This window comes from Salvelinus namaycush, chromosome 32, assembly GCF_016432855.1.
Source record: "Salvelinus namaycush isolate Seneca chromosome 32, SaNama_1.0, whole genome shotgun sequence".
NCBI classification, from domain to species: domain Eukaryota; kingdom Metazoa; phylum Chordata; class Actinopteri; order Salmoniformes; family Salmonidae; genus Salvelinus; species Salvelinus namaycush.
Window position 1 is genome coordinate 27,862,372 of NC_052338.1, and position 6,479 is coordinate 27,868,850.

Below are 6,479 nucleotides of genomic sequence, written 5' to 3' on the forward strand. Positions count from 1 at the left end.
GAGGACAGATGTAGGCCTATGTCCATTGATCTATTAGATAGATGTAGGCTTATGTCCATTGATCTATTAGATAGATGTAGGCTTATGTCCATTGATCTATTAGATAGATGTAGGCTTATGTCCAATAAATACAGAGAAATTTCATTATGTTCATGCATTACTTGTAAGGTGTCATACGGGAAGATGCGTGTCTGTCATAATGACTGGAGAGTATAAAGTCAGCAATAAAGTCAGGAGCTCACACACACACACACACACACACACACACACACACACACACACGAAACAATGCAAATAATACAAACTGTTTCAACAACAAAGGACTGCGGTAGGACTACTTGTGCTTCACCTCCCATAAGCGATGTTGAATCAATCATACATATACAGCGGACCTATATATTTTCACATGTTGACTGGGTTTAGTGTGTATTATTCGGATACATGTGGGCTGGTACTTACACCTTTATTGTTCCTCATTTCAATAGCTTCCATTGAGGAAAATAAATATATGAAAATGATATGAAAATAAACCAAAAATAGTATGTCAATTCACCGTCCTCACCACTCCGAACACACCCACAGTTCCATTAACCTGCCTTTTTCTTTTATATTTGAATTTGGATTGCAACCATGAATATTTGGTTAGTTGCTGTTGGAAAGTGGCAAAGCCAAATATTGGTATGAATTGGATGAGTTTCAAGCTGCCACAAAACAGTAAGTTTACACACTGGTCTAAAACGACATAATTTTCTTTAAAGAACTGTTACTTACTCTGAACACTTCACGTTACGTTTTTCAGGCAAAACATGTCTGCTAGCTGCCATACATTCTCTTTCTGTTAATGTTGCAATTCCTCGTGTGCAGGGTGCGAGTCGATCCTGCCATAAAAGGAAGAACTCGAGGTTGAAATCGAGTCATGATTAATGACCGACGTTCAACTTTACCTTGGATCCACCTGAGAGAGCTGCTATTTGTGCGCGAGGCCTCGCCAGGCTGCATGGACCGCTAGCTCCGGCTCTCAGGAGATAGCGGAAACCGATTGGACTAGCAACGTAAGTGATGCTGATGTTTTTTTTTCCCGTGGAGAGTTTGGGAAACGTTTAGTTATTTCTAATGATAGACATTCTCCTTATTGGTTTGAAATTAGGGGACCATCTGAACACTTTTGGACAAGAAAAGAAGGATTGTTTGATTAGACATTGACATCTTGTTGTCCCATTTTACTTTTTTTGTGAGGGTAAAATCCTAAAAGACACCGTCATTCCTGAATACTAGGGGTGTTTCTGTATAAATAGTCATACATATAAACATCAGGGGTTTGGTGTTGGTTGATAGACCAGGCCAGTCATGTTTGTCGGTCGTCTAGCCACTTTCAAACATAGGCCTGCCTACCAGTTGGTTTAGGCCCTAGGCTGTATACACAGTTTAAATATATATGTTATTTAGATATAAATATATGCTATTTTCGTGTACACAATTCTCCTTAAATTTTTACATACAATGGTCCATATGTGATCAAAAGTTCCCAATAGTCAATTCATTAACTTGTCGTTTTCTCTGCTCAAAATCTGACCTGCTAATGTGACACTTGTTTTCACTGAATGTTACATAGTGAATAGCCTATTTGAATGTTAAATTACGATAACATGTTACATCAATGTTGAGCCTGTAGCATATCCAAAATGAGCTCATTGTTTCACATGATTTAAAATACAATTATTTTCCTTGCTTCAAATATTTTATTTGAAATAATCGAAATATGCAAGATCATTTTCAGTAGCCAATTGATCACAATGTATTCATTTTAAGAGATACTTTTCTATAATATTTAATTCCACAAATCTCTCCAATATTCTTTTAAAATAAACCTAGGTCCTTGTTTTGGTTTCGAATCTTTCGAAATGTAATCAATATCTACAAAATTACCGTTGGCATTATATTTTCTGTTTGCCATGAGGATAAAGAGCTGGCGTCTCTATATCATTTGCGTCACCGTGCAGGGCCGTGCTTATGAAATCATTAATGCGATTACTTGGGTAGACTTGTTTAAAACGCCAATAATACACGAAGCACAGGGAAATAACGACATGTAATAACACAGGCCTATTGGAAAATACATGTATGTGATTGTAAAACATGTCCACCTAATTGTGCCAGAGTATATAGGCGTGTATTAGTCCACAAACAGGATTTTATTTATTTATTTGCAGTTTGACAATTTGAATCTCAAAATAAATTACATTTATACTATAATGTTCGAGTTTTATACAAAATAAATAGCCAAAACAGAAAATATAATTTCCAATACTATTTCAAATAAAACGTTGTTCTTGCAACATTCATTCGATAATCTTCATGCTTCATAGTTGGTCCATGGTTAAATTGTAAATGTATTTTCATGCAATAATATTACAATATTAGGACAACCTATCAGACATTACTATGGTTAGAGTTTCACTACTATAGTCAACGTAGGCTATCTTTAGCAACTGCTCTACAGCAGTTCTATGATGCATGCTATTATCCATATCTATGTCAGTTTATGATATATAGGCTAGGCCTGTATTCAATTGAATTCAAAATACATAATATTTACCAAAATAACCCAGCCGTAGGCTATAGGCTACCAACATGTGTCGTTTTTGCCTGGAGTTTCATACCCGTCTGTCTATATGAGGCCTATCCACTATTCTCTTCTTTCTTTCTGTAGCCTACACGAGGCCTTTGGAACCACTGAACGTTCCCCCACACTAGCAGTAACACCGTATGAACTCTGGGTACCAGGGCGACGAGGATTGAATTAAAAACACAAAGTAAAGAAAACTCGGGGTCATTCGGCGGTCACCGTTCCTCTCCGAGGCTGTTTGTCACAGCAGCCCCGAACCCAAACACCAGTTTAAAGACCACACTGGGCAAACAACAAAGTCACAATCTAGCTACAAAGCAATACTCCTTCTCGGTTTTAGCAGGACACATCTGTTGTAGGTATAATTCACGTTTTTACAAGTATGACCTCAGAATCAAGGGATGTTAGAACACCCCTTTCACTGACTCCAGCCGGTAGATTCGGCTCACGTGGAGTGTTCTTGTGTAAGCCTAGTTGATGGTACCCATTAGGCTCGCGGATAAACAGTGTTCGATGATAGATGTCTGACGTAAACAATTACGGCCTTGTGATGGGGGAATAGATGTTTAAACCTTTTGACATAAGGAGGTGACGTAGATTCTGAAATTGAATAAATATTTCATCGTGTATCCTGGATTTGGACCAGGAAGGACAATTTGTGCAAAACAACTTGAGCATTGGAGGATGTAATGCAACATTTTATTATCCAAATGTAAAAACACTTTTTGAGTGCTCACATGAACTTTTCAAGTGAAATCTAAATATGTCGGGCCTATTTCTATTTGTCTGGATATATTCTAGGGAGACCTAATGTTATCATTTTTCTCGTTTCCAAACCAACCGTTTTTTCCCCGGCGGTTAAAGTACCATAATCCAATTATATTAACTTTCAACAAGTGCTTTTAACTGATTTAACTGAATCGGAAAGGTATTAGCACATTTGCCATAACAACTTCCTTTGTTTATTTTTTGGATTATCTTTTGTAAACTAGATTAATTGAATGCTTTAGACCAAAACTAATTATTTGAGGAAGCGTCTAATATAATATCGTAATTTCAGTTTTTTTCTCTTTCAACTGGATCGTTAAGATCATAGTAATAGTAGGCTAATGTTTCTAGAAACGTTTTCTTGTCATTTGTTTTTGTAACCATTAGACCAATACATAAACGAATGTTATAATATGCAATTCTGATATAGGCCCTACAATTTCTGGGTTGCAATCTCTCCTTTTAAATTTTATTCAAAGAAGTTAATGCTTAACATTATGGAAATAAAAAAGATCGCACAAACCACTACATTTTCAATAACATGTACAACTGATTGTTATATTATCTGACAAAATTCACTTGATAAAAACATAACTAAATAATCTTAAGAGAAAACAAATACTACTGTGCGTGATAAAGTTTTCTCAGCTCACTCCGACATTTAGAGATGAGGCTGATTGATTTAACTCTCAAATGCATTGTTAGCAACAAAAATAAATATCTATTCGTTCAACGGTTTACTTCAGTTTTGAACTTTGTTTGATTCTTCGTTTTCCCAGCAAGCCTTGGTTTCTGGACTTCTGTTGTGTTTATCGATGTCGTCTGCGCAAGAGTGATTGAGGGAGGCTGGCGCGGACATTCGGGCTGGCGCGCACACTCTTTCAACAATTTGTTAAACTTAATGCGTTCCATTTATAAACTATAACCCTCTCAGAAGTTTGAAACGTTATTTATCATTAATCTGTCCATTTAGTTTTCTATTCTTCAGACTTTTCTGTGTCACAGGAAGACTCCTTTGGGGAGTAGACAGCACAGAGACAGTTTTTCTTCCCAAAACGTTTCTATCTTTCTTTTTTTTCTCAACATGAATCGATGTTGTGAAATGGATAGTGTCTCCAAGGGATACGCCATAAACACTTTGGGGTTTCGCATTAGTGCTCAATGACAAGAATAGCACGAGGTGATGTTTGAACATGCTAAACAGATCTGAGACATCCACCATTGAAATTCTCTCTATCTCTCGCTCGCTCTCTCACTATGTGTGCGTGCGTCTGTCTGTATGTGTTTGTGGATCTATTTCACCTTGTATACATTGACCTATAGGCCTACCTATGTTATGAAGAAATCATCAAACGACACTTTGTGTTTCTGTGATCAGGTATGCCAGACGTCTGTCCTCACCTCTGCTCCCTTCTTTAGGCAGAGAGCAGAAGAAGAGTCATCAGATGATGATAAGAAGGAACTGTGTGATAAAGGGGTGATATGACGTCATCAGCAGCGTCACAGTATGAAAGGGACAGGACAGCTGAAGGTACACAGGTATTCACACACACTCACGCACACACACACACTCACGCACACGCGCACACACACACACACACACACACACACACACACACACACACACACACACACACACACACACACACACACACACACACACACACACACACACACACACACACACACACACGGAACAGATGTCACAGTACAAGTAAACACCCACAGCAATAGGCCCTTGGGCCCTCAGTACAACTAATTGCGGTTATCACACACACACGCACATGCATGTACACACTAATGCTACAAATACACACACACACAAAGTTATGTAACACCCTATTCACCTGTGTGAATAAGTAATTGCCCTCTTACACTCAATAACTGGTTGTGTCACCTTTAGCTTCAATGACTGCAACCAAATGCTTCCTGTAGTTGTTGTTCATTCTCTCACCTCACTGTGGAGGAATTTTGGTATAAGGTTCTTACTGTAGAATGCAGTGTTTGGTTTTCACCAGACATAATGAGACCCATCTCTTCCAAAAAGAGCAAACTCAAGTTTGCCAAAAAGCACCTGGAAGTACCGGGACGATCATCAAGACTCTTGGAAGAATGTTCTATGGACAGTTGAGTCAAAAGTATAACTTATTGGACAACATCGGTCCTATTATGGCTGGCGAAAACCAAACACTGCATTCCACAGTAAGAACCTTATGGTGGTAGTGTGATGGTTTGGGGATGCTTTGCTGCCTCAGGACCTGGACGACTTGCCTTAATATAATGAACCATGAATTCTGCTCTGTATCAGAAACTTCTACAAGAGAATGTCAGGCCATCCGTCTGCCAGCTGAAAGGAAAAGGGAAAGAGGGATACCTAGTCAGTTGTACAACTGAATGCATTCAACTGAAATGTGTCTTCCACATTTAACCCAACCCCTCTGAATCAGAGAGGTGCGGGGGGCTGCCATAATCAGTGGGTTAACTGCCTTGCTCAGGGGCAGAACGACAGATTTTTACCTTGTCAACTCTGGAGCTGAAGTGCAGCTGGGTCATGCAGCAAGACAATGTTCCAAAACACACAATAAAGTCCACAGGAAAATGGCTAAAAAGCAACAAATTTCAGGTTTTGGAATGGCCTAGTCCAGACCTAATCCCAACTGAGATGTTGTGGCAGGACTTGAAGCGAGCAGTTCTTGTTGAAAACCCACAAATGTCGAGAACATTAGAAATGGGGCAAAAACTTATTCACAGCACTGTATATATACACACACGCACGCACCCCGCATGCACGCACGCACACACACACACACACACACACACACACACACACACACACACACACACACACACACACACACACACACACACACACACACACACACACACACACACACATACACACACACACACACACACACACACACACACACACACACACACACACACACACACACACACACACACACACACACACACACACACACACACACACACAGGTGCACCCACATCCCACATGATGCAATGACATACGTCCAGATCCTGAAAGTCAAACAGACAGACAGACAGACAGACAGACAGACAGACA